General features: G+C 43.0%; 1 non-coding gene across 1 annotated transcript; it reads left to right on the forward strand.

Moving 5' to 3' along the window:
• Window positions 1-7707: 7707 nt before the first annotated feature.
• On the forward strand, window positions 7708-7814 carry LOC120257368. The gene has a single exon (XR_005535654.1). It is a non-coding gene; the product is annotated as a small nucleolar RNA R71 (small nucleolar RNA).
• The last annotated feature ends 244 nt before the right edge of the window (window positions 7815-8058 follow it).

Here is an 8058-nt window from a genome sequence, read left to right on the forward strand (position 1 = left end):
ACTCCTTTACACCTTAGAATGTGTGGATAAGATTGATCTTCATATTCATCAAAGTTCTCCCGGTGGAGAAAAAGATCCCCAAACAAAGATGATCATGAAAACCCTAGAAACTGGGGTTAAAAGGGCACCATTCAATCTTGACACTGTCTACGCACGATCGTGCCTCAGATCATGTCATGTTGGGAGCGAAAAAGTGACAAGGAATGTCTCAGCCTGAGAAGTTCGGGAGCAAGGACACGATCGTGTCATGGGCACCCAGATTGTGTCAATAATTCTCCAATGAATTCACCGATGGCCTGGGTTATTCGGGGGCATTGACACGACCGTGTCCTGACCGTGTCAATCTTGTAAATATCATTTAGCACCGAAATCGCAATGAATCACAAATGGCTGAGAACTTCCGGCCGGTGGGAGGGGGGGGTATGACACGAGCGAGCGTGTCGCGCCCGTGTTAGACTTGAACATTTGAATCCTCTGGGGTACTTTCATCAAGAATTTGCTCCAAAATGTATTGAGCCCCTGAACTCTGCACATATGACAAAAATAACCATAATAGCACTGTTCATGTATAAAAGTACACTTGAGAACAAGAAAAGTAATGAAATTGGGGTATGCAATCATATATACAAAGCGCACTCATCAAATACCCCCACACTTGAGTTGTTGCTTGTCCTTGAGCAACCATCAAACATTCAATAACAAAAGCGATGAGTGCAATGTTTCGGATCTCAGGGCAGAGGTGATAAATTTTAGACAAAGGGGAGACTTGGGTGCTAGTAAAGATATGAATGTACAAAAATGACCATACTCTCGCTGCCAAAACCTGGTGTGTGTGTACAAAACCCTAATTGTGTTCCCCACAGTCAACAGTATTTACAAAGGCATAAAATGCATGGATGGTAGCTTCAAACACCCTAGAGATAGCTTTTTTCCCCGGTAGATCGTCAAATGTACATTTGTGATGCCCAAAATTTAACTACTCAAGAGTGGCTATCACTCATCTAAGGCAATAGCTCTTTCCACCATCTTTTTACATAGCTAATCTTTATAAACTTATTAGCAGGGCATTACCAATAAGGAATCCGACTTTCCAACATTTTTTTTTGAATTGCAAAGAAATGTTGAACCACAAGTAGGGTAAGGTGAAAAGAGTTTTGGGTTGAGGAAGTGAAAGTAAGTCATAATTTCACTACAATGGTTACTATCACACGCTTGTCCCCCTAAGTTTAAACATCACCTAATGATTAATCATAGATCATCATAAACAAAACACTCATCACCCACAGAAGCATGCAATCCTCCCCCACATTTAAGAGTTACAATATCCTCAATGTAAATAAATCATGTAATGAAATTAGGAGAAATGCAAGGAGGAAGGTAAAGCCACTGCCCTCAATGAAGAGTTGAATTGTGTCGCGGTCATACGGCACATCCCCAAAACAAACACTGAGACTGATGGTGTTGCTCTCACGTGTTACAACTCCAAGCAATAGCACAAGGGAAGCAACCATCAGTAATAGAATAGGTGTTGATAAGTGCTTGCGTATTAGTAATATGTAGTATTCTTTTCTTACAATGAGCATTACTTTTCTCAGATTTTATCACTTATACATGTGTATTTGTGTTACTTTTGTACATATAGAGTTGTGGAAATGAGTATAGAAGAAAGAAGCCAAAGTAGATTGTGGAGGCACTTTGTTGATGAAATCTTGGAGTAAACAAATTCGAAGACACAAGTTGTGATCTAAGACACGAGAGTGTGTGCCAATCTCCATGATTATCAAGCTAATACATGTTTTGGAGGAGCGCAAAGGCAGTCATATTCACGTGTTCCAACTTGTGCAAAGCTAGCAAGATCGTAATCAAATGTGATTGTTATTGAAGAAGCAACGCGATCTACTGCATGATTGTGTACCCATTCATGCGGCCTTGATAAAGAGTGTGAATTCATGAGCATTTTGGCGGAGTACTATAGCAAAGTATGCAGCAAATTACTGTAGCAATTAATGTTTATAGGCCACAAAAAACTGAATTTCCAGAAATTCACACGGGCGTATGGAAAATCCACACGCCTGTGCAGATGCCTGATTTTAGCCTATTTAAAGCCGCGATTTCAGCCGATTTGGAAATCCTTCTTTCCATCCTTTCTTCATCTTTTCCCTATCTTTGGAGGTGCCCGTGTCTAGGGTTTAGAGAGGCTTTACAAGGTTTTTGGAGTGGTTCTACGGCTTTCGACACCGTGTTCCTTCAGAAGAGAGTTATTGGGGGAGTTTTCATTGGCATTGATTCGGCGAGGAGTGCCCTAGGCTTGACGAGGGAACCTTTGAAGAAGACGAGGCTAGTCCATGAGACTATCAACAAGAACACGAAGGGGGTTTTATTCATCAATTGTATATCTTTACTTTTGATTTTATTATTGATTGCATTATGCTCCATGGAGAGCTAAACCCCTAGAGGGTACTTGGACTTGTAAACCCTAGGATGTTATTGTTTCATTGACCTTTTATTATGCTTTCTTCAATTGATGCCTTTAATTGAGTTCCAATCTTGGATGCTTGTTGAATTAATTTTCTCTTAGAGTAACACTAGGGTTGAGAATCCATCTTGGTAACCTTTGTGGATGAATGACACACCATGAGGGTTAGACAATGCTAGATTGGAGAGGGTTGAGAGGGTGAGGCGAGAGGTAGCGGAACTTCCCCTTTCCCCTCGAGTGTGATTTATCCTACCTCCACGTTCCAAGGGTTCTTTACGGTTACAATAGAGTGAAGTGCTAAGAGAAAACTCCGCTGGGGCTTAGTTGAGCAAGCAACAGAGTGAAGCGTTGAAGTAATCTTTAGTATCTGCGGTTTAATTGTGACTAGGGGTATTTAGCTTGGACCAAAGGGTTAGATCTATATTAGGGAATAGGGTTTATCACTTGGAGTCCCTAGAGCTTTATGCAACTTTGGAAAGTGCGAGGTGTTGAGACTAAGTGATTTCTCCGCTAGGACATAGTGTAGAGTTAGTCATGGTTGACCTTAGATTTGGCACTGTGTATTTTAGGATTTGCACGACTCATGAAGCATCAGTTAGGAGACATAATGATTGGTCTTACACTTGAATCAATTGTCCTAGGGTGAGCAATGTCTGGGTGCCTCACTTACTGTCAATTGCCTCTCCTATCTTCTATTCCCGCCTCCTCCCACTTTTCTTATTTCTATTTACATTGATTTTTTTCACTTCACTATCGGTTCATCTTTGTTCTACTTAAATAGCAACGTTTGTGTTTCTGATCACTATTCCCTGTGGATACAACTACCCACTCGTAAAAGTATTATTACTTTGACAAACCCGTACATTTGCGGTCAACACGCAAAGGGGTATTGTCAGATGAGTAGCAACTGGAAAGGTAAACAAACCAAAATGGCAGTACAGCAGGGAGCATCCCTTGCTGACTAAAGTACCAACAAAACTATAAAAAGACGAAAAGAAACAGCTAAAACAGATGGAAATAAAGGGTTCACAAAATCAGAATGCATCACTCTCTGCATAGTAAAATCGCCAGAAATAGTACCAGAGGGAATGGCTGAGGCATCAAGACCGACACCAAAGTCGGCCGTGTCAACATCGACATACCGAGTGGGATGCGTAGGGGAAACTGGCTCTGGAGATACTCGAACGCCCAGATGCTTAGCAATGTACACCATATGCCGCTGAAGCCACTGGAACTAGGTAGATGAATAGAAAACCTAGCCAGAAGTGGCAGGTGGTGGCTGTGAACATGGTGGAAAAGATGTGGCAAGAGGTGGCTCGGGGACAGATGTAGAAGCAGGGTTAGCAGCTTCTGTAACATACTGATCTTCGGGAAAAGTGATACGATACTGAATGCCCCGAGCAGTCATGACCCTTTGAACCAATCTCATCGAATGAAGTGTCTCTAGGGTCATAGGAGCCACATCCCCTCCACGCGCATCTTGTCGGTCCCCCGTAGAATGCTAATGTGGCGAACTAACCGAGTGATATAAGGACCGATGAAGTATGCACCCATACGCGGGGATGTTCCCTGATGGGAGATGGACACAGCAACCTCATATCCTAAATGTAGATGAAAACCATCAACCATGCTCAGCAAAAATCAAAGTCTTACAAACTAACAACCCAGTGCTGTCACCATGCTCTGTAAAAGTGTGGCTGAGTAAAAAATGAATGTACGCAGTAGCCTTGGTGCGACAGGGATCATAGGTGGAAATGTAACTCAACCGTCGCTAGGCATAGAAAAGGGGCTTTCCTGCTGGTCTAGAAGTAAGCAAGGCATCGTAAGCGGGGGTGCGCGTGAACTCAGCATCATACAAGCCCAGATGGATAGAAAACTCAGTAAGGCTCATGTGCTGCCATGTGCCAAAAGCCTGGAATTGAATATAATCTGTACGGTGAAACGCAATCGTGCCCCTTGACAACTCAAAAGTGGATAACACCTCGAGCGTTAGTTGCTCATAGGTGTTGTCAGTGATCTAAAATAAGTGCCTCTATGACCCAGCACTCAGTAATTGCTGCACCTCAGCCTCAAGCCCGATCTCTCGCAGGACCTCCCAATCTATCCCCTGTGACTCACCAAAACGCCGACGAGAGATGCGGGCATATCGCTCAACATGAGGCTAAGCATGAAGTGTGGCCCGATATTCCCCACCGGGGGATGACAAATCAACCCTAGGCAGCTTGTGGAGTCCACCAGCAATATTTTTCTTCGTCATGATCTGCAACAAAACATGAAACTAAATGGTTCAAAGTGTGGAACCTAGGGTTGGACACGAGCGTGCAAGGGACTATGCGTCCGTGTCCAAACAAGAGGCAAATCAGAATTCAACCAGGGCATGACTCTTCTCGCCGGACACGATCGTGGCAAGGTTGGATCCCGACCCAGAAGTGGGACCATGACAACATCCCACAAAGGTCAATGAACAGCACTACAAGGCATGCAATCCACACGAATACAAGCACGAAGTGTCAGAAAAACATATAATCAAACACTCAAAACACAAAGAACTGGCAGTAAAACAAAGAAGACGTACCAAAATAGGAGAAACACTAGAAAAACAAAAGAAGGTTATCGATGAAAGGGAGCCATTGATGGACGTTGCAACCGAGCATACCCCGGTAACTAGTCCGAAAGGGAGAAGGAAGAGCTAGGTGATTCCAAGGAAAGAGGAGCGATGAAAGGGTGCGGACCAGAGCCTAAAGGTCGCATCCCGCACACGCCCACAACGCGTGCGTACTAGGTCATGGGTTCGGGGCAAGGAAGCCAAAGCGTGACACGACTGTGTCACCGAGGGTGCTAATTCCCCCAAAAATTATTGGAGAATGACTCAATTAACAATTCAACACTGACACAATCATGCAAGGTGCACAGAAGATATATCTCATATTGACACGATCATGCCAGGCCCGTGTCTACCCTGAAATTTTAGCCAGATGTTTGGCCAGAGAAAATCAGGGGCATACACATAAACTTGTTCTGCCCGTGTCCTGCCCTGGAAAATTTCAGAGTAGAAAATCTTCCTCCCAAGATAATTGATAAAGCACACTACCAAACATGAAATACAAAATGGCACGAAAATCAAACCAAGAAGATCATGGCAAGCATAAGACCATGAGCGAATGACACGAAGAGTAGAGGTAGTGATTCCAAAATAAAAATAGAAACATGGAGATTCCAAAACAAAAAACTTGGGTTGCCTCCCATGAAGTGCATGTTTAATGTCACTAGCTTAACAAACCTGTTATGCACTTACGGAGGTTCATAAAATCGGGACCTCTCTAAGCCACCATAGACACAATTACATACATATGAAGGCAACATTCTAATTAATGGATCTCACCGAATGGCCGAGTGCCAGAATGAGAAGAGAAGCATGATTCAGGTGATGAAGTGTTAGTCTTCTTCTTTCTGCACGTTACTTTCTTCCATCACTTCTTTGCCCGAGAAATGCGCATCTAATGTGGGTTAGAGTCTGAGCAGGCTAACATATCATGGCCGTGGACCTCCGTTGTTGTCATATCTGGTTCATCTTTATCACAAGGGATGCCCACAAAAAGGTCATTAAGTTCATCCTTCAAGAATGTCTCCTGTATAAAATCAGAAACAACCTCATCAACCATGTCAGCAAAATAGCATGTATTATCAAAGTCCATCATGTGTCACATGGAATCGCGAAGCCGAAAGGTGGTTTCCATCGTCACCAACTTGAAGGGTCATCCAACCATCTTTCATATCAATGAGAGCTTTGGATGTCGCCAAGAACAGTCGGCCCAGAATTAATGGTACTTCCACTTTGTCATCAATGTCCAAGATAACAAAGTCTACGGGAAATATAAATTTGTCCACCTTGACGAAAACATCCTCAATTATGCCCTGTGGTCTCTACGTGGATCGGTCCGCCAACTAGAGAGTCATGTTTGTTGGTTTAGGTTCCCCTAGACCCAAGCTCTGAAAAATCCTGTATGGCATCAAATTGGTACATGCTCCAATGTCAGCTAGTGCTTTTTCGTCAACTAGACCCCAAAGCGTGCATGGAACAATAAAGCCTCGGGAGTCCTTCTCCTTCTTGGGGATCTTGTTGAAAATTAATGTAGAGCATTCCTCACTCAATGTAACTAAAGAAATATCTTCCAATTTCCTCTTGTTGGTGAGCAATTCCTTTAGAAACTTAGCATACCTAGGCGTCTGAGCTAGGGCTTCTACGAATGGAACATTAATGTGCAAAGTCTTGAACATGTCTAGGAACTTTTTGTATTGCTCATCCTGTTGGTATTTCTTTGCCTTGGAAGGAAAAGGAAGTTTCTGCTGATATGCTGGGACTAAGTTTTGTTTTGTGGGATGTTGTCAGGGTTAGAGATCAGCACTGGTTTAGCTACTATCAGTTCATGTTCCTTCTCAATAGGAACTTGTAGTTGCTTTACACTTCTTAAGGACACACCCTTCAATGACTCCTTTGGGTTAGCTACCGTGTTGCTTGGAAGGGTAATCTTTCTTCAAATAACTTGGACATTTGAGCCACCTGATGTTCTAAATTCCTCACAGTTATATTTGTATTTCTAATCATCTCTTCATGACTGACAAAATGAGTCTCCACACTCTTGGTGAATCGTGCCATTAAATTGGTGAGGTTATTAACAGAATCAGAAGAGGATGAAGACAGGGATTGTGATGCAATCTGAGGTGGGGGCTTGTACTGTTGTTGCGTTGCTTAACTCTGTCCCAGCTGACTCCATGAAAAATTTGGATGATTCCTCCAACCGGCATTGTAAGTGTTGCTATATGGATTACTTTGGTAACGACGATTTTAACCAAAGAATTCCACTTGCTCAATTTGCTCTGCACTTACATCACCAATAGGTGGAAAACATGAGTCAAATGAGTGGGAGGAGTTATCTTGAATGGGCCCTGAGCTTGAAGATTTGGATTGCATGTTGTCTAACCTTTTTGATATTGCTTCAACCTGTGCTGCGAGAGTTGTGATAACATCCACTTGATAGATATCGGTGGATTTCACCGGTTTGTTCCTTTCAGAACTCCACTAATGCCCATTAATAGCCATCTCTTTAATCATCTTTTATGCATCATTAGGTTGCTTGTTACACAATGAACCCCCGGCGGCCACATTAAGCATCTGCTTGGTAGAAATGTTTAGCCCATTATAGAAAATCTGAATTTGCATCCACTCAACAATTCCGTGTTGCGGGCATTTCCTTAGCATCTCTTTGTATCTCTCCCATGTCTCATACAATGACTCAGACTCTAACTGACGAAACGATGAGATATCACTTCTGAGCTTAATGATCTTTGCAGGAGGGAAATACTTAGCAAGAAATGCTTCGGAGACCTGTTTCCATGTGGTAAGAGACCTAGGCAACAAGGAATATAGCCACTACTTGGCTCTTCCTCGCAATACGAATGGGAAGAGTCTCAGGTGAACTACCTCCTTAGAGACGTTGCTTGCCTTATATGTATCACAGATCTCCAAGAAATTTCTGAGATGCTCATACGGGTCTTCATCCTGGAACCCGTCAAATTGACAC

The sequence above is a fragment of the Dioscorea cayenensis genome, unplaced genomic scaffold (assembly GCF_009730915.1).
Source record: "Dioscorea cayenensis subsp. rotundata cultivar TDr96_F1 unplaced genomic scaffold, TDr96_F1_v2_PseudoChromosome.rev07_lg8_w22 25.fasta BLBR01002047.1, whole genome shotgun sequence".
In the NCBI taxonomy this organism is placed as follows: Eukaryota; Viridiplantae; Streptophyta; class Magnoliopsida; order Dioscoreales; family Dioscoreaceae; genus Dioscorea; species Dioscorea cayenensis.